We start from the raw sequence: 26,886 nt of genomic DNA, 5'->3' as shown, positions 1-26,886 counted from the left end.
AAATTAATCATTAAACACGCTTGCTTTTAGACCATGTATTATATTTACAAAGGTACGCTCACCAGAGGTGCCTTCTCCACCTTCAAGGTCCGGGAGCCCGACTTGGGATGATTGGGAGGGTATTGGCTCCAGGGTGATAAACAGTTCCTGGCTGTCGGGGAGAACGGTTTCATCCTCCTCCTCCTCCTCATCTTCCTCGCCCCCAAGATCCTCATCCCTGTTGCGTGAGACTCCCCCCTTTCAGGAGTCCATGTACAGGGGTGGGGTAGTGGTAGGGGCACCACCTAGAATTGCATGCAGCTCATCATAGAAGCGGCATGTCTGGGGGGTCTGACCCGGAGCGGCCATTTGCGTCTTTGGATTTTTGGTAGGCTTGCCTGAGCTCCTTAAGTTCCATGCGGCACTGCTGCGGGTCCCTGTTATAGCCTCTGTCCTTCATGCCTTTGGAGATTTTTTTCAAATATTTTGGCATTTCGTCTTTTGGAACGGAGTTCCGATAGCACGGATTCGTCTCCCCATACAGCGATCAGATCCAGTACCTCCCGTTCAGTCCATGCTGGAGCTCTTTTGTGATTCTGGGTCTGCATGGTCACCTCTGCTGATGACCTTGCCATGCTGGCCAAACAGGAGATGAAATTCAAAAGTTCCCGGTGCTTTTCCTGTGTACCTGGCTAGTGCATCTGAGTTGAAAGTGCTGTACAGAGCTGTCACAACAGAGCACTCTGGGATAGCTCCCGGAGGCCAATACCGTCAAATTGCGTCCACACTACCCCAAATTCGACCCGGCGATGTCAATTTCAGCGCTAATCCCCTCGTCGGGGAGGAGTACACAAATCAATTTTAAGAGCCCTTTAAGTCTACAAAAAAGGCTTCGTCGTGTGGATGGGTGCAGGGTTAAATTGATCTAACGCTGCTAAATTCGACCTAAACTTGTAGTGTAGACCAGAGCTAAGTAGCAGCCATGCATGTCTTCTCAAATGTATTTTCTAATTTAGAATACTGATACCGGCTTTTGTTTAAAATGCACTTGGGAATCTCGGTGATATTTCATTCTGCTCAAGTTGTCGCCTTTTTAAAAAAAAGAAAATGGATAGTACATGATTGTAGAAAATTGTTAGTTTATTTTGAATATATTTAAAATTTTCCTCTTTTGTGTTTGACTCATCTGTTTATCTTGCTTGTAGTTTTTGCTTTGTTTCCTGTGCCGAAATAGGTATGTAGTTAGAATATTATTTTAAATTGTTACAGAATACCCATTTTTATGGAGAAGAGATCTTCCAATGCAGTATTTAATATACTGCACTGGTGGGTTAAATTTGCTTAAAATGTAGAAAATCTCCCACATTTTACCTATTCTTAGACCAATAGAAACATTTCCAAATAACCCTCTTTTGTGACTTCCAGCCAAAGCATTGCTAGTGGTAGAAATGTGCTGGTGCCTGAGAACCTGAAAGTGACTAATGTGTATTCATTGTCTAATTTGAGAGAATTTTCTAAGGTGGTGTTGTAAACTAGGTAAATGCTCTCTGGAAATCTGAGATTTTTTTTTTTAACCCTGACACTGTTCCTAGCATATATAAATAAACCCAGCAATCCTTCGTGTGTTATAGGATAAAGTTTTCAACATGTTACAGAGGAGATTAGTTGTACCATGTCACCAATAATTGGGACTTGTCCGATGTGTCCCTCTAAGTTTCAGCTTTGTCATAAAATCACCACTTATCACAGTCTGTATATAGATCGGTCTATGATTGATCCTACAGTCCTTACCCAGATTACATACTCACTGATGTCTGTGGGAGTTTTGCCAGAGACCATGGTATCAGTCCCACCATGAGTTAAAATAGTGCTAACCGTCCCGGAAACATGCTTAATGCAATCCTTGTTTTTCTTCTTCTGTCAGCCAAGCGTGTGCTGTAATCCTACAACACTGATGAATCATCTGGGTACAAGTGGAAAAATGAACACACTAAAACTAACATGGTTTATTTATTTCTGTCCTCGTCTGAGTGAAATTACTTAATTTGACAACTAATAAAAATTACTCTTCTTTTTTACAAATAGCTCTCACTGATTAAATGACTGGAGATGGATATACCTACGCCCGTCCCCCCCACCCCCCTTACACACAGACTCATTCACTCAGTCTCGTTTAGATCACAGATTTGAGGAAAATTTTAAGCCAGTGCAAACCTCTCATCCCATATTGTGGCTAAGAAACGCATTGGAAGTTACTCTCTAGGGGGTTATAATGCATCCTAGTACCGCACAGTAAGTTTTTATAGTCCTTTAGGGTGCCCTTTCTTGACCTGTATTCTCTCGTAACATGTCTCTCTTGCACCCCAGCCTTAGGGAAATGACACCCACTTCTAAAAATAGTTGCTGCTTTTTGTTAAGATGCCAGAAGTATTTGCATGAATAAACAAAGTCAAATTCTTTCTTTTAAAATTACATGTACTGCTCTCAAGGGAAGTTCTTGCTGACAATCTCCAGACTTACCCGTGATGGCTTTTCAGCCACTTTAACCTCTTCTTGTAACCTCTTAAACTAATGCTCACAATTTTAGTCATCTGTGTTCACTTTTTTTTCCACTTTCTTCTAATGACCATTTTTAAACTGCTGTTTACCTTTGTGCAGATGGTGCTGTCAAATTCAGTAGCGATGAACCAGTTGTGTAATTGGAGTAAATTGCATGTGTATTACATCGGTAAATAGATAACAATTTATGTTATACAAAGAGGTGGTGAAGAGGAAGGAGGAAAAGCAGTTAACTGGAAGGGTGTAGGCTAGTTTTCTTATCTATTCGTGCTAGTTACTTTTTCCACTGCTACCTTACCATTTCATCCCCTTGACAAGTAAGACATGCCTATTTACACTCACACCCATATGCAGACTTGTAACTTCAAGACTTGTACACTCACACCCATATAGCAAACCTGTATTTGTTAATTGGGAGGAAGGCTGGTTTTGTGGTTAAACTGCTGGACTGGTTCTTGGGAGACCTGTATTTGGTTTCGAGCTCTGCTACAGATTTCCTGTGGGAAAGTCACTTAATGTCTGTGCCTCAATTCTCCCATCTGTAGAATGTGGGGTAATAATGCTTCCTTTCTCCCACCCTTTATCTCTCTCGTCTGTTTTGACTGTAAGCTCTTTAAGGCAGACACTGTGTTTGCAGGTTTCAGAGTAGCAGCCGTGTTAGTCTGTATTCGCAAAAAGAAAAGGAGTACTTGTGGCACCTTAGAGACTAACCAATTTATTTGAGCATGAGCTTTCGTGACCTACAGCTCACTTCATCGGATGTTTGCAGTGCCTAGCACAATTAGGGCCACTAGGTGCTACTGTAATAATAATATTTACCAAGTCAGTTTTCAGTTGTAATTGGAAGGGTTTGCACGGCTCTGTCTATAGCCTTTGTTAGAAACCAAAATTTAGAGCTAGGCCATTAATTTGCCTGGAAAGCAAACCTTGTAATAAAATTAGTTCTCTGCTGATTGTCCGTCAGAATACTGCTTCCCCTCCTCAGTTGATCTGGAAGTTCCAGAGGCCAAATGAACTCTCATCTGAATGTCAAAAAGTGACTTCCATGTTTCCATTTGATCAACTGGTGACTAACTGGTATGAGTGACAGGCAAGCCGCTTTCTTACCAGGCATCCAGTTTGTTTATTCTGTGGCACTTGCATGAGTGTGCGTTCCTGAAGCACAGTTAGAGATGTCGGCAATCAGTGTTGCGTGAGTGAAGGTTTCTGTCAGCTCCTTCAATTCATTTTCTCCTTTGGGTGGAAACAGATTGAATTTGATTTTTTTCTGGTAATTGCTGAGAGCCGAAAATAACTACTCTTAAGTGGTTGCTAAGGTAGTGGAAAGCTACAGCAACACAAAACCACAAACACCAAAGTACAGAACTGTGGCCTGGAAGGCAAAATAACTACAACTGGCACATCCTTTATTGATAACATTGTCGTATGATGGACGCTTACCTAATGTTAATGCAGTGATAATGCACTGAGTCCAATTCTCCCAGAGCAATCCAGGTTAACCAGGGATTCGACAAGCAAATGATTAAAAGTGACCTCTGAATAATGCACCTGTCAAGGTTCCTTCTCCACTCTGAACTCTAGGGTACAGATGTGGGGACCTGCATGAAAGACCCCTAAGCTTATTCTTACCAGCTTAGGTTAAAAACTTCCCCAAGGTACAAACTTTGCCTTGTCCTTGAACAGTATGCTGCTACCACCAAGTGTTTTAAACAAAGAACAGGGAAAGAGACCACTTGGAGATGTCTTCTCACAAAATATCCCCCCAAGCCCTGCACCCCCTTTCCTGGGGAGGGCTTGATGATAATCCTCACCAGTTGGTACAGGTGAACACAGACCCAAACCCTTGGATCTTAAGAACAATGAAAAATCAATCAGGTTCTTAAAAGAAGAATTTCAATTAAAGAAAAGGTAAAAGAATCACCTCTGTAAAATGAGGATGGTAAATACTTTACAGGGTAATCTGATTCAAAACAGAGAGAATCCCTCTAGGCAAAACCTTAAGTTACAAAAAGACACAAAAACAGGAATATACATTCCATTCAGCACAGCTTATTTTACCAGCCGTTAAACAAAACAAAATGTAACGCATTTTCTAGGTAGATTACTTACTAACTTAACAGGAGTTGGAAGGCTTACATTTCTGATCTGTTCCCGGCAAAAGCATCACACAGACAGACAGAACCCTTTGTTCTCCCCCCACTTCCAGATCTGAAAGTATCTTGTCCCCTCATTGGTCATTTTGGGTCAGATGGCAGCAAGGTTACCTTAGCTTCTTAACCCTTTACAGGTGAAAGGGTTTTGCCTCTGGCCAGGAGGGATTTTATAGCACTGTATACAGAAAGATGGTTATCCTTCCCTTTATATTTATGACAGCACTTCATTAAGAGTTTATTGATAAAACACTGAAAAGCTGTAGAGGACAGACAGACAAAGGCCAGCAAATACGCAACAATAAAGAGGCTCACTGAACGATGACTGGGATCAGACACTATTGATCTACAGAATGGCTGAGACAGCTTTCAGAGAATTCTGAGGATGTTTCGTTACTAGTCCAAAATTGCTTTTCAGGCGTTAAAGGGCCATTAATAGTTCTGAATGGGAGGAGACATTTTCACTGAAGCTCATATGAAGCTGGCCTGGAAACTTCTGTTCCTGCTAGTGAAAGTTGCCTGGCAGATATCCACATCACACGGGACTATGCACCGAAGCCATGTACCTGGGACCACACATGCCTAACGCAGAGGGAATTATGTATTTCTGGAGACGAATTGGTGCTGAGCCCATGCTTGGGGCCTCAGAGGGACTTCATGATGAAAATCTCAGCTATGATAGAAGGGGCACAGCAGGCCATATCTGCTTCTCCCTTTGCTAAACTGACTGTCGTCTCAGAGCGATGGCTGGGCCTTGTGACACACATTACAGCTGAGATTTCACTCCCTCAGGCTATGTCTACACTACTGTGGGAGCAACACTCCAGTGATCGATGCACCGGGGATCGATTTAGCGGGTCTAGTGAAGACCCACTAAATTGACGGCAGAATGCTCTCCGGTCGACCCCGGTACTCCACCGGGAACGAGAGGAGTAAGATAAGTTGCAGAGTAGACCCCGCAGTAACTTGACTTAAGTTACGTCGACTCCAGCTACGTTATTCGCTACGTAGCTGGAGTTGCGTAACTTAGGTTGATGTACTGTGGTAGTGTAGACATAGCCTCAGCCTTGCTGGCTTTGCAGCACATTGTTATTCAAGTGAAGCTCACTTGCTCAGGATAAGTTCTGTAGTGCTAAAGTGAATTTAGTGCTCAGGTAAGGTGTCATGCAGACAGTCCTGGAGATGGAATTCTTCTGTCCATCTGCAGAACAGATACAATCTGCAAAGCAGCAGTACAAGCTTCCCTCCAGTCTCCTACCAATGTGTTTCATCCCTGCTCTTCTTGTTGATGGGGAAGTCAGTCTCTTTGATCATCTTACCATGGCCTCTGTTGTAAAACTTCCCGCAGGGTTGATAGGAAACCATTGTAAGCCACCAAATAGCTAGCAGATAGCAACAATATTTGGTAGCAGTCACTCTGATCTGGATCAGTAGTGATGACCTAGAAGTAAAAAGCTCCCTGGCCTATTATTAATTCCCTGAGCCTTCTGTTCCCCTGAAAATGTACCTCTAAGTCAGACTTCCATTAATTATTCTTTTTTACCTCTGCATCATTCTTATTTTACCCACAGTTTTCCTAAATCTGCAGATACTCAGCCAGTCCAGGGAATTTCCCAAATCCTCAAACGTGCTCTGACGCTACCACAGAGAAAACCAGCCGGGTGAATTTGGGCATTTTACTTTCGGTGAATTATTGCAGCGAGTCCGTATTTCTGCTAAAAAAGTATCTGCGGTTTCACACAGTGCTTTCTCTATGAAGTGTTGATATATAAACATAGTGTGAACATACATATTGGTGCTGCCTGCTTTATGGTGCTATTCAAGCAAAAGCAACATGAGCCAGTCGGAAAACTTGCAAGTCTTAAATTATTTTGAAAATCTCCCATTTTACATATATGACTCATTATAACACACCTTTGTAAATTCTAGCTTGCTGATTTTTTAAATAAATGTTTCTTGGCATCAGTAAATCCATTACATTTTACCCAACAATTTTCCTCCCTAGTTCTAGACACGGGGCAGAACTTAACTTAAGATAAAGAGATTGCTGTTGAAGATATACAGTGATTTGCCCATATCAGCCTGCACTATTTTGACTTCCTTTTCACATGGGATGTCAAGACATCATGGTCATTGTCGTTAAAGGCAGTGGATTGGTCTAAAAGAATCTACATAGACACCTAATCTTCATCCACCTTCATGAAGGGACGTATGCAACTAATAAACTCTTTGTGCCCTACCCAAGCTTGAAACCAAGTTGACAAATTCAAGGAGACCCAAGATGGAACCACTTCCAAAATGCCTGAATTTGTCAAAGTATGTAAACAGCCCGAATTAACCAGGTTGTTCATCGCCCAGAAAAGTTCAGCTGATCCTGACTTTGTGGATGCTATCACTTTCCTTGAGTCCTACAAAATGATGGCATAATATTTCAGAAAGACTTTACACTGCAATCAGCAATATTCAGCAAAAGCTGTTTCCCCTTGACTTTCTTCCCCTCTTCCCTGCTTATTCACCTGTCACAAGCAATCAGTATATCATATTGACAAAGGGTAGCAGATGCTCAAGGGCCCACTATTTCAATTGTCAAGGACTAGAGAGATTATGATGCGTGTCGCACCACGCTACCAGTAGAGTTCTTTGTTGGCTCAACAGTATTCTTCCCCTGAGTCCTCTTACCATAATGATTTAGGAGCTCAAATCATTTTGTTTATTGTTACCTTTAAATAAAAGCATTTAATTCCACCTTTAAATTGGAGGAGTGAGCATGTTGCTGCTGAATTTCTGCCAAAGCATTTGCTGTTAATTTTGCAGACGTGTAAACAAACATGAGGGATGGAATTTCAAGAGTTATTTACAACATTATTCACAGCTTAATTTCACTGCCTGGCAGTAATAGAAACTCGGGTTAGGACTATCATTTCACTTCATTTTATTTTCAAGGATTGCAGTATTGGTTGTATCTGTAAAAACAATGCCTTGCTCTTCTGATAGCAAAACTTGCAAGAAGTCTACGTATGTATCACTGACTGTGCAGGAAGTAGCAGAGGGGGAAATGGCACAGACAAAGCAATTGAGAACAAATTAACACTTCATTTCTATATTCAGAGTGTCTAGGCCTCCATAGAAATGATTTAACTGCAGCCCCCAATGCACCAAAGTGCTCAACTGCCTACGTAACTGTAATCAAACGAATTGTGCTCTTGAAGTCAATGGGCCAGATTCCTTGACCTGCACATTGCATAGTCACTTTCACCAGTGCTAAGCGAATGCTACGTGCTACTCAATTTACACCCATTTTTCACAGGGGTAAACGGCTGCAAAAGGCGCAGAACAATGGTGAATCTGGCCCAACAGGTCTGCTCTCGTGGTCGAAATTAGGCATGTGTTTAGACGCCACTGCTTTAGAACCTCATCCTGCAAGGTGGTGAAAGACTGGCATAAATACCAGTGACGGAACCCTGAACCTTTTTGCTGGGCCTTGTGCAACCTGGTTACCTGCCTCTCATTCATCATCACATGCCTTAACTCTCAATGGAATTTGGTCTGCTCCCAACCCCAGTCTTACTGTTGTGTCCAAGCTCCATGGCAGGTTACAAGGTGTGCTTTGAATAGGTGGTGGACGCTGCCTGGTACATTTGGTACCAACTCTGCGAGGGCAGAGTTCCACTGATGTCAATGAGGCTCTGTAGAGAGACGTAGTTCATTGCAGAATGGGGGTGGAGTCTTAGTTAGATGTAGAGTATACAGAAGGAAGCCAGTAATGGGCATTTTATGCCAGAGTGCTGTGCCCCCGGGCACCATTTCTTTTTATTGGTAAGTTTTCTAAGTATACTGAAAAGCTAGGGAAAGCCACATGAGGGTGTCTAAAATAATAAAAGTGCCTCCAGGAGTTCTTTGCTGGGCATTCATTATCCCTTTTATTTCTGTTTATGTCCTCTGTAGGTTGTTCCCAGAGTGGAGAGACTAGGAACAGGAGGAAATCACTGGTTTCCTTCTCAGACCCCTCCTCTCTCCTTCCCTTGATCCGCTCTGCATGCTTGAGACACGTTGTTGCAACCACCTTCCCTCTGGCTTAAGAGAATTGGAGGGAGCTCTCCTGAGCCGGCCAACATATTGCTTCTGTTTACGCAGCTGCAGGGGGAGCCGTTGAGCAGCCCACCATTGTATCGCTCCCCGGTCATGGAATGTGCTGTCTTGACAGCACACCCAGCAGGTGATGGGAGAAGGGAGAGGCTGGCAGGGAATTTGCCCTGCGATTTCCCAAGTGCCAATTCCCCAAGCAACTGGGGAGCTCTGCTGCTTTTTTGCGTATGCGCAACATGCCTCAGACATGAGCAGGATTCAGCACCGAATTTGGTCCGCTGGCTGGATCATTCGCTTCCCAGCCCAGGCCGGGTACTAATGGGGAGTGTGACATGACCGCTGATCCACGCTACAAACTCCTGTACCACTTGAAAAATGAGTGATGTAATTTAGTTACCTCATGATTTATGAGTAAATAAAGACTATAATAGTAATTGGCACCCCGTCAGTGCATTCACAGCTGGTTTCAACTCTTCTCTATCCCTGTGATTGGGTTAGATCATACAAGTGGTTTTTCCATTTGCTCTGCAGAGACGACATGAAAGGATCTGTGCCACCGTGGGTGGTGAGTTAGGCACACAAGCCCTGGTATTGTTAAGGGAAGTTGACAGCCTGGCATTCCACACCATCTGTTCCCAACTTATACCTTGAGATTTAATGTCTGTTGGAAAAAATAAAAAGTCTTATGAAAGGAAGTTATTGACTGTGAAGGCAGCAAGGGAAATCCAGTGTATATATCGGCATGTGCTTTTTAAACTGGAAAGCAGATCAGTCATTGAAATAATGGCAATAGTTTTTCATGCAATTTTGTTTGGGTTTGACCAGGCCCTCTTCCTCAGGGAATGTGGGATGATTGTCATCTTGGCCAACCCTGGGCACTTCCAGGAGTAAAAGCACTAGTCTCTACAGCTTGTGCTCAAGCACCAGCCTAACTGGGAGACGGATAAGACTTGCCTCCTCTGTGGACTGGGCACAGAGGAGGTCTGTATCATAGGTGACAGAGGCGCAGGGGAAGACAACAAAAAACTCCTGCCCCTTTTGTGCCTTCTGGACACAGGGCTTGATCCTGCAAGGTGCAGAGTGGTTCCTCCAAGGGTGAGCATCCTCAACGCCTGTTGAAGTTAATGGAAGGTGAAGCCGCATTGCAGGATCGAGCCCGGAGACAGCAGAGAGCCACAGTGCGTGCTGTGATTTTGGATGGTCAGCCGGTGAGTGCATGTAGCTGGAGTGTCATTCAGCCGTGATTAGGCAGAGCAGTGGTGCCTGAGGGCCAAACATTATCTTATCAAAGTCAAAGGACTGCAATCACACTTAAGCGGATTCTCCAGCAGGGGAACGGCTGCCTGAAGACTTAAATCCACAGTCTGTAGCTGTGACAGGTTCTCGGTGGAGTTCTCATAGATGAGGTTTGAATTAGCTGCAGTGAGTAATTATTATTTTTTGTACTAATGCAGTGCTTAGGAACCCTAGTCATGGACCAGGGTCCCCACTGTGCTAGGCGCTGTACAAAGCCTGAACAAAAAGATGGTCCCTGCCCCAATGAGTTTACAATCTAAGCATAAAACAAGAGATTACGAAGGGATTGATGGGGGGATTACAAGGAAACAATGAGAAAATATTAGTCAGCATGTTGGCAGCGGCCTCAGCACCTGGGCACCTGAACCAGTGTCAAATTTTTTCTAGGCATCACGGCAGAGGAGAGTTTGAAGGAGTATAATGAGGTAGCTTATGGGGATGCTCTTCTCAAATGTGAGGAGCATCATGGGTTTGTTTGACAAGTTAAACTGACAATGGAAACTGGCATCATGAGCCAGTTGGAGGTAGGAGCTGACATCTCGATAGCAAATGAGAGATATGTCTGGTGGGGATAGACTGTGACCAGCCTCAAAAGGGAAGATGTGCACTGTATGTTTGATGCTATAGAAAAGGGGGAGACAGTGAAGGGATGCAAAGAGAGGAGCAATATGGGCAAAGCGACAGACTGAGTGGATATGAGTGGGGCCAGGCTGCATTTGTCCAGGGCAGAGAGAAGAATGCTGCCATAATCGAGATGTGAGGTGATGAGAGCTCCCGCTGGGTGGCTGGAGAAGAACGGTGTACCTTAGAGATGTTACGCAGAATGAATCTGCAAGATTTAGACATAGCCGGAATGTGAGGACCTAGGGAGAGGTCTAAGTTGAAGATGACGTCCAGGTTACAGGCCTGAGTGATGGTCAGGAAGGTGGTGTTGTCCACAGTGATCAAGAAAGGATGGAAAGCTTAGTTGATGGCTAGGCATCCATGGGGAGATGTCAGAGAGACAGACTGAGACTGTAGTTTGGACAGAAGGAGACGAGTCTGGAGCAGAGAGGTAGAGGAAGTGGATGTTGGGAAGAGCCAGGGCTGAGGATCAGCAGGGCAGGCCTTGCAATAGGAAAGAGGGGCAAAAGAATGGAGGGTGGAGCCATTGTAGACTGGATTCTAGAATATCCCTGGCTGTTCCTGAATGTGCAGAAATGTTTTAAATGTTCAGAACCCCCAAAACAATTCATGGTCTCCTGCACAATTGATTTGCAGCAGGAAGTTGGCAAATAGTGCTTATATTGAAACTTCTTCAGATGGGCTGGGTGGGGATCCAACCTCAGATGTTCACTATCCATTGGTCTTTTTTTTGAAAGAGCTTAGAATTTTGGAAGAATGCAAGTCCTCTTTTTCTTTTTGCGGATACAGACTAACACGGCTGCTACTCTGAAGACAAAGGGAGATTTCCCACAAATTTCAACTGGCATTGGATCAGGCCCTCTGCTTCAAGCAGTAAATAAATAAAAAAACAGAAATAATACTGCTGATAAGCATATTAGCTGAACTCACAAGTTGCATCAAAAAAATATAAATCCCCCTTTTAAAAAATTCCTGTTCATTCTATTTTCTTCCAAATATGTTGTGTGGTATGAGAGTTGCAATGGGGATTCATCTTCCTTATTTAATGCTGGGAAAATAATTTTAGCAATAGAGAGGAAAAAATTCATTAAAGTCATAGCAAAATATTATTGGTATTCTCCCTGTAACTTTTCTTTAAAGCCTCATGTACTGATGCAAAAGCAAATAGAATTAATGCTCCAATTATATTTTAAGAATATTTAGGGTGTTTCTCCCATAAATATTTTAATGTGCCTAGCTTTGTTTTCCCATTGTATCCAAATTACTGGAATTTGATATCATCACTGGAAATTGTAGCCTAGATTCTAACCTCAAAATCTGTGGTTTACAACTACGTAGTCCTTGCAACAAAGCCCGTTGCCAACTGTGTCCACATATCTGTTTGGGGACACCATCATAGGGCCTAATCACATCAGCCACACTATCAGAGGCTCGTTCACCTGCACATCTACCAATGTGATATATGCCATCATGTGCCAGCAATGCCCCGCTGCCATGTACATTGGCCAAACTGGACAGTCTTTACGTAAAAGAATAAATGAACACAAATCAGACGTTAAGAATTATAACATTCAAAAACCAGTCGGAGAACACTTCAATCTCTTTGGTCACTCGATTACAGACCTAAAAGTGGCAATTCTTCAACAAAAAAACTTCAAAAATAGACTCCAATGAGAGACTGCTGAATTGAAATTAATTTGCAGACTGGATACAATTAACTTAGGCTTGAATACAGACTGGGAGTGGATGGGTCATTACACAAAGTAAAACTGTTTCCCCATGTTTATCCTGCCCCCCTTCCTCCTCCCCCCCCCCCCGTTCCTCAGATGTTCTTGTCAACTGCTGGAAATGGCCCACCTTGATTATCACTACAAAAGGTTCCCCCCCCCGCCCTCTCCTGCTCTCCTGCTGGTAATAGCTCACCTTACCTGATCACTCTCCTTACAGTGTGTATGGTAACACCCATTGTTTCATGTTCTCTGTGTATATAAATCTTCCCTCTGTATTTTCCACTGAATGCATCCGATGAAGTGAGCTGTAGCTCACGAAAGCTTATGCTCAAATAAATTTGTTAGTCTCTAAGGTGCCACAAGTCCTCCTTTTCCTTTGTCTTCAGTGTTCTTTGAGCCTGTATTGAATGCAAAACAGGAAGTAACTGATTCAAAATCAGTTGAGCAATTGTTGAAAGTGGGTCATTGGCCACTGAAGTGGCGTTCGGTGTAGTCTATAAGTAGAAATGTTTAAAGGCATCCATAGTACAGTAGTTAAGTAGAGTATTTCATTGGACAATACAATGAATAGGCATGGGAAATTAACTTTGTTGGCAGGATGGAGGGGAATTTTTTAATCCTTTTTAATTCAAGTTGTTTATTGGTGAAGGGAGTGCTTTCCTCCTTTATCCTGCTATTTTGGGTGGGCAAGTATTGGATTTTGTTCTGCAATCTGTCTTCTACTACTTATAAGCACTCTGTGCTAGATAAGCTGAACCACGTGCATTGTAACTGGTTGTTCTCTTGTGTGCTTCCTGTTCGGCAGAGTACTCACAGCTCTTGGTGGCTGAACTTAAAGCAACAAAGAACTTAATATTTATTTCCTTTTATCGAACAGGATGATGGGACGGACCAGAGAGCATGAATCTCTGCAAAAGCATAGGCACTGATTTTTATTTTTCCCCACCTCCGCTCTGCCCCCAGGCTCTGCCTCCACTCCGCCCCTTCCTCCGAGGCCCTGCCCCAACTCTGCTCCCTCCCTGAGACCCCCACCCGCCTCTCGTTGCTCTCCTCCCTCCCCCAAACCATCCCCCAACCACCAAACATCTGATCGGCAGCACAGCCGATCAGCTGTTCGGGCTGGTGGGTGCTGAGCATCCACCCCCGGAGCACCCATGGAATCAGCGCCTATCTGCACAAGGCACCCTCTTTGGTTCAGAAAGCCTCTCACCCATTAGACATTCTCAGACAAATTTTGCAAAGCAAATGGTGAATTTGGGTTGCTCAGTTTTTGGATCCACCGCTTGAGACATCTTGAAGTGGGCTGATATACACAAAGCAGTTACTGAAAATCAGACCCTTCTGATGTATCTCAGGTTGGGTACCCCGCAAACATATCACAAGTCACTTTTGAAAGTTGAGGCCATTAAGTGCAGAACAAGGCTAAGAATCAGGGCTTCAAAAATTTACCCAGCACCTACTGGCATGAAGACTAAGGCTAAGTCAACACTACAAGCTACGACCATGAGTTCCGTGCTCACATACATACTTTATGTCTTAAACTAGCTTCCAGAAAGAGAAATACCTATAATGCCCCCGATCCTGCAGCTTTATTGTGTATTGTTTATTATATTGATTTCAATGTGACATCAATGTGTTTAGGATTCTATTTAGTACATTTGACTGTCAACTAAGGGTGGTAGAACATTATTTGGCTGATTTCGCTGACGTTTCTGGAGTAATGTACTGCTGAATAGTAGTTGGCCAGTTACAGAGCTGGCCAGATAGCTCAAATTATTTGCCCAGCCCCAGTTACTGTGAGTCTGATCGAAAGCACATTGAAATCAGCGGGAGTTTATACCATCTTTCCCCTTCGTCTTTTATGTAACAGATCACTTGGTGTCATTGCCTACATGTCAGTATCTGTTTCCTTCTTTCTGTTCCCCTACACCCATTATTTCATCCTCTCTCTTTCCCTGCCCTTTTGAGTTGGTAGGATTGCACGCTCTGTTCGCACTGCTGTAAATGACTGCACAAAGTGCAGGGCAGTGGACAGTCGGGCCCCTGAAATCTTTGGACAGGCGGCCCAGCGGGCCTCTCTGGATCTGTCTATAGGTGGAGGGTGACTGGCTGGTTGGCTCACTCCTTGACTTCTTAGGGAAGCAGAGTAGCTTCCAGGTTTGCTTTAGATAGTGCTAATGCTTACACCAGTTCTTATTTTGCAACAGGTGATTTGTTCATCACTAATTTTATTAAAAACATTTTTTTTTAAATCCCCAAAGGAAAGAAATGAAATAGGGAAGACATACACGAGCATCTCTGTTTCCTTTCCAGGAGAAAGCAAAGGGGAGGAGAAACTCTTACATGGCTAGAGTTGCTCGGGAAACCATTTTATAAAGAATATGCAAAATTCAGAACCTTTGGAAATGAAAAGCAATTGTCATTAAAATAAACAAGAAAAAAAAAACAAAATTGAATCCCTCATTTCTATAGGTTACAGGTCAGATTATTATCTCTTTGTTATCTGGCAATGCAAGCGATAACGGGCTAGCTGCTGATGAAGTTACCAACTGACGTGTTGAATATAAATACCATAGTTCAGTATTAAGGCAAATGACACAGTGAAATGCTATCTCTTTAAGTAATCCTGTTGACAGCCGTTTTCTTTAGCCCTTGATTCACTGCTCTTCTGGTGACGGCTGATTGCCCTTAACTCAGCGCTGGCATTTCTTTGTTTCCATGGTACTGATTTGCATATGGAACTAGTCCTTGCATTTTCATGTGTTCGTGTGGCTCACACATTTACTGTGTTAACTGTTCTCAAGGAAGGGATAAGCCTGTTACTGTTAAAGGGAGTTTGCCAGAAGGAAAGTGTGGGCGAATAATTCTTTAGGATGTGTTTGCAATGGTGGAGTGCTGACTGAGTGACTGGCTTCTGCAGTGCCATAGAAAATGAAAAAGGAGTTTGTTAGGGGTCCATCCTTATAACTGCGGAGAGGCTTACCCCTTCCTCCAGTGACGGATTAATAGGCCCCTGCAGGAGTGCTGGACCTGCATAGAAGTGGGGGGGCCTCCGGTGCCAGAACTGTGGCCCCGCACCCCTACTTCTCCTTGTCCCCCTGGGGACCCAGCCCCTGCTCCTCCTCTTCCCCCAGAGGCCCTGCCCCCTGGCCGGGCCAGAAGCTGGAGCTGGGTGGGAGGTTGGGGTGTCCAAGGGCAGCCCCTGGCCTGTGTTCCCGCCTGCTGAGGTGCACCACCTAGGGCAGGTGGAGACTTCGGGGCTCCCCACAGCGGCCTAGGCTCCCTGGGTGGCTCTTACCATGGCCTGGCTTCAGTTTCCAGCCCGGTCATGGAGTGGGACCTCGGGGGACAAGGAGGAGCGGGGGGGGAGCCCCATAGCGAGGGAGGTGTGGGGGGCCCAAATGTTCTTAGCACCCAGGGTTCCTGCCTTCCTCCACCCTTTACTGGAGCCAACACCATTCAGGGGTGGTCCTTAAACTGCAAGCTCTTCAGGGCAAGAATTTAGGGTGAAATTTTCAGAAGCGCCTGAGTGGCTTGGAGTCCAGATGCTTAACTCCCACTGATTTCTGGGATTTAGGAGTCTAGATCCCATTTTCAAAAGTGATATGCATGTAGGAGTGACATTCAGTGTTGAGCATGCACAGCTGCGACTGAAGTCAGTGAACAGTTAAAGCACTACATAATATTTAGCTCTCTGGAAAATCAAGTCTTGGGCGTCTCAAACTGGGGATCCAAAATTAGTGGATGCTCTTGGACCTTAATTGATCTGGGCCTCAGTTCCCCGTCTGTACAATGGGGATAATATGCCCTCACCTCGCCAGGATGTTGTGAAGTCAATTAATATTTGTAAGCACTTGATTCACGTAGTGATGTGTGCCATTGAAAAGCCTGTGAGGAAATTTAATAATCCCGTCTTCAGAGCAGGGTGTGAATAGTGGGCAGCGAATTAGGCCCGGGGCCCACACCCGGAGCAGTGAGGATGAAACGAAATGTTGAATAGTTGCTCATCACTTGAGTCCTGTCCATTCTATGGAAGTGGAATCCTTCCCCTTCCCTTCTTTTTTGGCATGAGAGTGTGCAACTACCCAAAAGAGAGATCCTTGGAAAAGTCCACATTTTCTGCTTTCCTAGGGAGGAGAACAGGGCTCTAATTTTAAAGCTCTGTATTAAACATGACTCCAATGGAAAAATGAGCCTTTGAAAATGCTGGCCTTTCTTATCCCTATGTTAGCACCATTTTGCCCCCTGAATCGGGATGTGGTTAATTGAGGCAGTCACTTTTACTGGGATATCTCCCAGGGAACCGTCTTAGCCTAATGATAATCAATGGCAATCACTGTTGCTTAATCAAGGCAGCACCATAAATCCCACTTATCAGGCATGCATGTGGCCAGTGTCAAGAGTGGTTAAACAGGTGTTAAATAAGCATGCGCGGGGGGGCTTCCTTCAGGCATTACAATGCGGAGGATGCCAAGTGACAACTGGAAGCAGTTTTGTGCTTGTGCTTTGTGCTTTGTGTATATTTGTGCTTGTCTTTTTAATTCCATACGAGATTTTATGTAGTGTTAACAGGCTGCTTTAAAAATAGCCTCCTTTCTTAAGTGAGATAGGATGAGAAGGGAGGAAAGAGGGTCTAGGGGATTGGGCACTATTCTAGGGTTAGAGAACTTGGGTTAAAATGTGCACCTCTGCCAGGGGCTTGATGTGACTGTCCTTGCTCTGGTTGAGTTCCCCCTCTTGACCACTCACCAGACTGCATCCCTGCGTGTTTTAAACCTCTGGAGTCTGAACAGCATCCAGGCACTGCCCCATCTTGGTGTCCACAGGCACGCTGTCTGGGTGCAGACCCAATATCTAGCACCCTTCAGAGAGCTGCAACCACGTGGCCCCCTGCCTCTGGAACCAGTGCTGAGCCTCAGACTCCATTGCTCTTTACTTAATCACATGAGCAATACACAGCTCTAAACAAAAATAATAAACTCTCCAGGCATGTTGCTGCCTCAGTTTCCTCACCTCTCTGGGGCATTCTTTGGGCTGAGGTCAGAGTCATCTGGGGCATCCAGGGACCTTCTGCTGCAGTGCAAGGCCTGCATTCTGAAATGTGCAGCTTTCTCCTACCAGCTCGCTTCTCTGAGCTTGTCTGCTCTGTCCCCTTCCTCTCACCTGCCTAAAACTTCCTGTGTGTCTCCTGCAGTCTTCCCCCTGAGAGTCCTTTTTAAAGACTATCGTCACCCCTGTGGTGACTGTATTCTGTTGTCTGCTCTCCAACCCCTCAGACTGATGGTGAGAGAAGTTGGAGAGAACTGGTTTCTCTGCTCAGGCAACCTCTTCAGTGTACCTGTTGTCTGGTCATTAAATTCTAACGACCCTCTGTTGTCCCTGGGCTGGCAGAGATGAGACACAGCCCACCTAGCGGCATTCACTGATACAGCAGTTTTCATACTAACAACTTCATTGTAGCAACTAGAATTTACAAGTTGTACAGACAGATCCCCCAAATTGTCTCCATGACCTTGGACAAGTCCCTTAGGGTAAAAATATCAAAAGCCCCTAAGTGACTTAGGCTTCTGAGTCTCATTGAAAGCCACCACATGGTTGCTTTTGAAAATGTTACTTCTAGCCTACTCTGTTTCCCAGTCCCCCTTCTGTAAAAGGGAAATAATACTTCCCAAAGGTGGTGTTAGGATAAAATCCATTAGTGACTGAGAGTCTCTTTGTGACTATGGTGATGTGAACCAAGGAATGACCTAGAGCGAGAAGCAGCAGCATGATTGTGTGGGATCTGCCAACTCTTGTCTCACTTATGTAGGTGGCTCAGGCAGAATTGCAATCCATACATTCTCCCACTCCATGGAGTACAAGCCAGGATCATGGGCGACTCCCACTACAAGCCCACATAGCCTGGCCAGCCAGTGCTCCTTCTTGGGCAGTGCAGCTCCACCTATCCCCTTTCTCAGAGTTGTCCCTTATGGCACAAATTGCCCCTTATCAGGGATGGTATAAGTTGTCCCCTGCTGTTAAGAGGGGAATGGAATCCTTTGCAGATTCAGTTTTCCATCCTAGTCATGATGGAATTTTACTGATTTAAAATGAAATACATGTACAACACCTTTTATAAACATGTAATATTGAACATGAATTTGGGAGGGGAGGTTAATGGGTTTTTTGTATTTTTAATAAAGATTAAGAAGAAGTGCATGTTCCTCAACAGAAAACAAAATATCACTACAAACCCACTGTAAGAGAGAAATCCCACAGACCCTTATTGAACCCTGTGTAATTGCTGCAGAGCACTTATGCCAGGGACAAATCAGTCTCACTGAATTGATATGAAATGTATGCAACCAGACATACCTGAAACAGATGGTAGGCCACAATTGTCATGCTCAATCATAGACTTACAAGATATGGGCCCATATTACACGATACTTGTCATACCCATAATTGCTACCTCAGCTCTGTTAATTTTGTTTGCTGACATCTAGATTTTTAACAATTATTTTCCTAGCAACTGTGCCTGCTCTGAGGATAAAACACTTCACACACTTTACTAATATCACCTAAGTAAGAATTTCTGGGTTTTCTGCTGGGAAATCTCAGCATTGCCATAGGTGCATGGTTTTTCTTTCCAAATAGAAGAACTGTGGTGTGATCCCAAAGCCTAGGTACTAAATCACCCCAGTTCCTACTCAATCTGTGCATCCATCACTAACATACAACAGTAGGTGCCACCTCCCCTCCTGAAAAGGGACAGTCCCCATTTAACAGCAGCTAGCATTGTTAAAATTCTTTCTAAATGTCCCTCCTAGCCCATTGCATTTCAGGAGCCTTTCCAGCTGTGCCCCTGTATCTCTCACCTTGTTTCCCTGCATGTTGCTTATGTAAAACACTTTGCTTCCTACCAGAGAATCCTAGGGTGGGTTCTATCCAGCATTATGAGCTGATGCAACCTCATCCTAAAATGTGCTGTAGAGGTTTGTATTAAAAGGAAACTCTTCATATCGGATTAGTCTGTGCATTGCGTACTGCCCTGGGGGAGAACTGGAGTCCTTCAGCTTTCCGAGTCCTCAGAGTGGTATGGGCCTCCTGTGGAGCAGTTTATGCCCTGCCTCAAGTAGGTACTGCAATTCTGCCTGGCCTAGGTTTGGGTTAACTTGACTTTACCCCATATGACTTGTTTTATTTGCTGCTTGGTCCTCAGTAACCTAAGGAGGTAAATACGTACAGAGCAGAGAAAGAACTAGTCACATGCTGCAGATGAATGGATGTATTACGAGTAGAAAGCCCCACTGCACTTTGGTACATTTTTTTAGCTAACAGATCTGTCATCTCCCTAACTGGATGTAAGATTTGGAAAACTCATCTCACTCAAACTGACATCAGCTCGGTGTTTATAAATAGCCAGTCCACTGCCAGCCCCTTCGCTCCACACACATTGCCTGGGTCATTACAAGTTTTAAATAGAAATAGCTCTATATTCTGTTACACGGTGAGCTTGAGGATGAGGAGATATTTGGGAACTCACAGGAAGCCAGGATGGTATTGCAGCAGCTACTTGATTTTTGCTTTTCTTCTCCAGCACGGCAATGCACAGCCAGCAGATACAGAGGGACAGGTGGTGTTAAATCTTTAATAGAAGCCTTGGTTAATATTGCAGGACCAAAACCTTACATAGGAATGGGAAAGACTTTACTGTGCACATCTTCACAGCATCACGGCACGTTTCCGCAGTGCAGACGTTCCTAATCCAGCACTAGAATGAAGTGTCTGTCATTTCAAGGCCCACTCCTGTAAGGTATAGAGCAGGGGTTCTCAAACTTTTTTTCCTGGGACCCCCTTTGAACATATTACAGGCTGTGACGACTCCCCTTCCTCCCCATACCATGCCATGCTTGCTTCTGCGCTGAATAGCTCTGAAGGCAGAGCAGAAGTAAGAACTACAATACGGTGACTCTTCCCCCGGCCCTCGCAACAGGCTTGCAGCCTCCTCTTGGATCGGGACCCCCTCTTTGAGAAACGCTGGTACAGAGCTACCCCCAACTACCATTGACTTCAGTCATGATCATTATTTGTATTTCGTTAGTGCCTTGAGGTCCCAGTCAAGATCAGGGCCCCATGGCATTAGGCTCTGGGTAGACAGAGTAAAAGATAGTCCCCACCTTGAAGACATTATAATTTAAAAGAGACAGGAAGTGTTCTCCTCATTTTATAAATAAGGAACTGAAGCACAGAGAGATGAAATCACTTACTTAAGGTCAGACAAGATGTCTGTATCAAAGCCAGGAGATGAATGCAGATCTCCTGAGTCTGAAACCAGTGCCTTCGCCACAAGCAAACCCCTTCTTTTTGCATAGCAGTTCAATAGACATTAAGGGTACTGACCTCACAGGATCATCTCACTGGCTTAGGGCCTAGGAGGCTAGCACTGCAGCCAGCCAATTACTGCTTGCAGTCTCCCTGAAAAATGCATGGAAAGGCCAGGATTCAGGAAACTCTGTGGGTTGAATCTCAGAGACCTTCCATGGAATCATTCCATAATGGGATCTAGTTGCCCACCTGTGCATGTATATTGAGAGAAATCCTTCCCCATTGGGCCGTGAAGTGGAAGCAGAGCAGCTCAGTGGCTGCAGTAGCCTTTGCAGTTCTTACTTCCCACCTGTGTGGGGAAGTGGGTGTTGGGAATGGTTGGGGAGCCCACAAAAATCATACATCTACCAGCTATTGCCCCAGCTTCTCCCATGTCATGACTGGGACGGGGCAGCCTGACCTAGTGGTCAAAGCAGGAGTCAGGCATCAGGCCGGGTCAGATACCCAGAGGTCAGAGTCTGAGAGCGGCCATAGGCACAACTGAGATTCGAGTGTCAGGAGGCAGGCAGAGTCACGTTACCAGGAGATCAGAAGCAGGAGACAAATGTGAGAACAGAACTATGGATCGATAACCAGAGTCAGATACCATGAAGTTAAGCCACAGAAGCAGGAAGCACATAGTCCAGAGCAAGGTGGATACTGGTTGCATAGACAAATTTCTGTTTCAGTGCTGGGTTTACATGGGGGCTGTGGACCAATCAGGGCCCCCAGCGTTCTGCCAATCTGCTCCCAGGACTGGAGTCCTCTGTCTGAGTTCAGCTCCTATTCTGACAACAATTAGCAGGTCCCTGGGTGGCAGGGTGGAACCTGCTAGCTTCAAAAAGCCCAGTGGACCAGCATTCAAGACCCATGGTGCCTGACATCCCCTGATCTGTCCCAGTGTGTCTCTCTGCAGAAGCACCTTCTTAATAGTGTATTAAGAAGGAAATCAATCTGGAGGTATGCTTGTGCAGCTAGCATAGGCTCACTTTCCAATTCAGTATGCATGCAAACTGATGAAGGAGGAAGAAATAATAGTAAGACAGAGAATATGACTGAGGGTGTGAGGTTAGAAGTGAAAGAGCTATCATAGGAATGTAGGGTAGACTAAAAATAAACATGTAAATGCAAAATTTGACAGAACGGGAGATCTAATCAGCGAAATAAAAGAAAAAGGTGTGTGCATATAGGGAGGAAAAAATACACCAGACATTTCAAAAGAGCTCAAAGTGGATTTTCAAATGACCGATATCCACAATTTGAGAGCAGATTTCCATGTACAGGTTGACCATCTCTAACCTGACACCCTCGGGACCTGACTGGTGCCGAGCCAGAGAATTTGCCGAACCATGGAAGCGGGCAGGTCTCTTTTTATTTGTATCTCGCCAAGGCGAATAAACGGAACGATGCTTGCAACGCCGCTAGCCAAGGCTTACCGGCTTCCTTCATAGCAAAGTGTTAGTGTTGTTACACAATTTTACTATATTGGCACAAGGAAATAAGTAGACGAAGCACAAAAAACATAAAATAAAATCATGCCGGAGCACAGATGTTGCCGGACCAGAGAGTGCTGGACTAGAGTAGTTCAACCTGTACAATTAACTCCCATTATCATAACAAGGAGTCCGGTGACACCTTAAAGTCTAACAGATTTATTTGGGCATAAGTTTTCGTGAGTAAAAAACCCACTTTTTTACCCACGAAAGCTTATTCTTTTTCTGGATACAGACTAACACGGCTACCCCCGATACTTGATCTCATTGTGATGTGGAGGGTCAGGTTTTGTGCTGAGGTCTTTTGCAAATGTGGACTCAAGTGCTGAGTACTTTGGAAAATCTGGCCCTAGTGGAATAGAAAGGTGAGTAAAGCAAAATAATAATTACATGTTTAAAAAAAAAAAAAAGCTGTTTGTTTTAGGGAGTAATAAATATAGTGAGGAATAAAAAAAGAACAGTGTGTGGGTGAGTGAGAGGAAGTTCACCAGTGGTGAGCTGGAGCCCGTTCGCGTGAACCGCTTGTTAAATTTTTCAGCCGGTTTAGAACCGGTTGTTAAAGGGGTGGGCAAACTCCTGTCCTGCTCGTCCCGCCCGAGCTCTCGGCTCCCCCTGTGAATTTGTACTCACCCGGCGGCACTGCGCGCCTTCAGCAGCATTTTGGCAGCGGGCCCTTCACTCGTTCTGGGTCTTCGGCGGCATTTCGGCGGCGGGCCCTTCACTCGTTCCGGGTCTTTGGCGGCAGGTCTTTCAGTGCAGCCGAAGACCTGGAGCGAGTGAAGAACCTGCCGCCGAAGTGCCGCCATAGACCCAGAGCGACGGTAGGAATCGGATCTTCAGCTTCTGGCAGCTCATCTCTGAAGTTCACCATGTAATTAAGAGAAAGAAAACAATTGATGAGACACCTAAAATATCAGGGAAGGAAGAGGATGAGCAGGTAAATGGCTGAAAGAGGTAATGGATGCAACATACATGTCCAAATGCTAAAGTAACTAATACAGTCCTAGTGGCAATAATGTAAAGAAAGAGACTGGATACTAAATAGCCTGGAAGCAAACATAGGATCAGAGGCAGAGCCTGGAAGAAACCTGATGTGCGGGAGAGCATTGAGAGTGGGAGGATGTGAAAATCTACGTGTACTTTCCACAGCCATCTGCCCTGGCCAGGATTTTCAGAAGGGCTGAGCACTCACAATGGGAGGGGAGTCAACCAGGGATAGGAGCAGCAGAAGCTCCCTAAAAGTGGAGGAGCCACAGGCTCCCAAACTGTGGCCCCAACCCCCAATGCTGCCCCTTCTCCCTGAGCCCCTACCCTCGCGCCACCCATTCCCCCGAACCCCCACCCCCACACTGCCCCTTACCTGAGGTCCTATCCCTGTGCTGCCTCTTCCCCCCAAGACCGTGCCCCCTCTCACTCTTCTCCACCCCCTTCCAACTGTTGCTCGCCCTTATGGCTGGTAAAAAGTGGCCCCCTCGGTTCCAGTGCCCCTGACCAGGGATTTCCCGAGCTAAAGCCTGAGCTGCTACCATTTAGACGTACTCGCTGGTGCAGTAACACACTTCGACCTGCTGTGGATCTGGTGCAGAGGGGGACCTGTTACACACACTCCCAGCGGGTTACAGAGGCACCAAAATAAGCAGCCACATTTTCAGAAGAGCTCGGCATGGTGGGTGCTGAGATATTTGGAAAAAAATCTGGGCAGAAGTGTTACAATGGGAGCTGCTGGATGAGCACTATTGAAAACCTGGTCTTTGTATAGGTGTCTAAAGGGAAGCTGAGCTCTTCTGAAAATCGGCCCACCTGTGACCAATGGGACTGCCACTGCCAGGATCCTGTCCTCAAGATTCGCTCCTCTAGGCTGGAAGACTGCAGTGCTCCTGAACAGCTTGTCATACAGAACTAATGATATAGCCCCTTTTGAAGCATGTATTCTTTATAGACGACACATTCCAGGCATCATTTATTTACACGCTAGCTTTTGTCTGCAGCAAATGGGCAACGTTTTAAAGTGCAGATCTTCTCTGAAAAGTGACCCTGTTCCAATGGAATTGTGGGGATTCCTGATTCTGGCAGATCAAATGGGCTTCATGAGGAAGTGAAAAGATGTTTTTCCTAACTGCTATGCAAACTAGGGTTGACACCTGTCTGGGTTGTACCTGGACAGTCCAGTTCTTGGCTTTTGTGTCCGGGTGCCATTTAGGGTTGCCAGGTGCCCGGTTTTTTACTGGAAAATGGCACTTGGCAGTTACCGCGGGGCGGGGGGGAAGCACGGGTCATTAACTTGCGCCAGCCACTGCTCAGCCGGGGCCACCTCCTACCTGCAGGCAGGCTCCTTGTCAGCCCCGGAGCAGAGGGAGCCCAGCTGGGGACTTGGGGGGAGGGAAGGGAGGTGGAGACGATCCAGAGAGTGATGGGGGAAGGGGAGAGAGGAGCGAACGATCAGGACGGGGCCTTGGGGGAAGAGGCCGAGAAGGGGGTGGAGCCTGGGGGAAGAGGTGGGCCAGGGGGTGGGGCTTGGGAGTCTAGTTACCAGCAATTAGAAAAGTGGGAATCCTAATACAAACTCAGCATGTGTTTAAGATTCCCCAGGCCAAATTCTGCCTTTAGTTTCACCTGTTCAATACCATTTTCTTCAATTCAAGCAGAGTAGGCATTTGGAACTTTGTTATCTTTGATGTGATTGCATTTTTAATCCTTGCCAAGGGCTCTCTGAGCTCTGACGAGATGCTTTTTTGTATATATTATACACTAAAAAAGAAATACATTACTTGGGGGTCTGATAGAACATGGAATGCACCTTGCTAACCCTTAGTACAGAGCTAAGAGTGGTGGACACTGGGGATAAAATGAACACAAATGCCCTCTGCTTTGCAAGATGTTTAATGTACTTTACCTACCACTAGCAGGTACGCCAGGTTGTTGGGTTTTTTTTTTCACTTTGGCAGCACCATATAGTGGGGAATAAAGGCAGCGATCCCCCCTTACCCCATCTTTACCCTGCCCCCCCCGGAGTCGGGGCTGACCGGGGCCACAGCTCGGGAGGGGAGCATGGACGGGGTAAGGGGGCCAAGGCTGGGGGTGGGGACAGGAGCGAAGCTGCAGCGGGGCTGCAGTGGGATCTGCTTCTCTCCCGGCCCCGCCCCCAGCCTTGGCCCAGGGGACACGGCCAGGGAGCTGGGGAGGGGCTGAGGGCCGGATCGGAGCAGATCTGGGCTTGGGGAGGGGCACACTCCCTCCCCGCCCCTGCAAGGGCTGGTGCAGGCCCTGCCGTGCCCCCCGGACGTTATTCCATGCCCCACAGTTTGGAGACCTCTGGCATAAGGTATTTTGAAAAGAACTGCAGTTAAGAAGGTTACAGTCTCTAACCATTGCAACCCGCATATTGGACTCTGGAGCCTCCGTTCCTTCCACCTCTTCCGCCTTCATCCCCATCCCTCGAGTCTGATCTGATCCCCTTCCTTCTCTGGATCCCTTTTACTGAAAAGAAACCTCCAAGCACCTTTGTCCCTGGCAGCAGCAGGAGTAGAAGGGTCCTGAACAGCAAAGGCAGGCACAGAGTATTTAAGATGTTGAGAAGGGGGCAGTCAGCTGGAGAGTGAAAAATATTCGGGATCAGATATGGTTTGGTGGGCTTGTTCTCCTATATCCCAAAGCCAAACAAATACACCACCTTCCTAATTCTATGCATCATTAGCACCAGAGCAATCCCATCCATGTTCCTCATGGCAGGGAGGGATTGTCTCACTATGTGTGTGTAGACCACCTAGCAAAACTGGACATATTTCTTGATGCTCTGTGGGCCCCTATGTGTTCCCCTTACCACCACTCTGCCACGGAGAAGCCCATGGGGAAGGGCAAAACTATTTTTTTTTTTAAACGGCAAAGTTCATCTTGTGGAGGTGGTGCTGCCGGCTGCCCTCAAAGGGAGAGGTCTGGGGCCCTAGAACTGAGAAGGAGGCATATGACTATGTAGTTAAGGTCATTGGACAGGAGCCACCGTCCGTTCCATTTGTGCCTCTGCTGAAAATAGTTTATTGCCATGTTTAAATTTAGTGGTGGTGTTGCTGTGTCGGTCCCAGGATATTAGAGAAACAAGGTGGGTGAGGTAATATCTTTTATTGCAACAACTTCTGTTGGTGAGAGAGACGAGCTTTCAAACTTACACAGAGCTCTTCTACAGATCTGAGATATGTACTCAGAGTGCCATAGCTAAATAGAAAGTGGAACAGATTGTTTAGCATAAGTAGTTGACAGATATTTTGAGGGACACCACAGAGCAGACAATCACTACATTGATTGCCTCAGGAAATTTTTTCGTAAAATCCTTAACAAACAACACATTCACCACAATCTCTCCACTGATGAGAGGACAGCTATGCAGTTCCTGAAATCTAACCACTAAATAGTGTTCAAAGGAGCAGAAAAAGGGGGTGCCATTACAATCCTGAGCCATGAAGAATATGTTAATGAGGCCAACGAGACAACTCTCTCACACCACCTGTTATAAAGAACTCAAAGAAGACGCCACACACAATTTACCCAGGAATTTAAGGATATCATCAGATCCTTTCCCAAACAACTCCAAGAGAAACTTCACAAACTTCTTCTCCCATGAACTCACCC

The 26,886-nt window shown here is 45.4% G+C and overlaps 1 protein-coding gene across 7 annotated transcripts in view; it reads left to right on the top strand.

Annotated features, from left to right (window-relative positions):
* PLCB1 (phospholipase C beta 1) overlaps positions 1 to 26,886 on the top strand; it is a 666,388-nt gene that overhangs the window by 100,997 nt on the left and 538,505 nt on the right. The window lies entirely within an intron of this gene.

This window comes from Caretta caretta, chromosome 3 (assembly GCF_965140235.1).
Source record: "Caretta caretta isolate rCarCar2 chromosome 3, rCarCar1.hap1, whole genome shotgun sequence".
In the NCBI taxonomy this organism is placed as follows: domain Eukaryota; kingdom Metazoa; phylum Chordata; order Testudines; family Cheloniidae; genus Caretta; species Caretta caretta.
The sequence above is the reverse complement of the archived record's forward strand: the minus strand, read 5'-3'. Positions and strand labels throughout refer to the sequence as shown.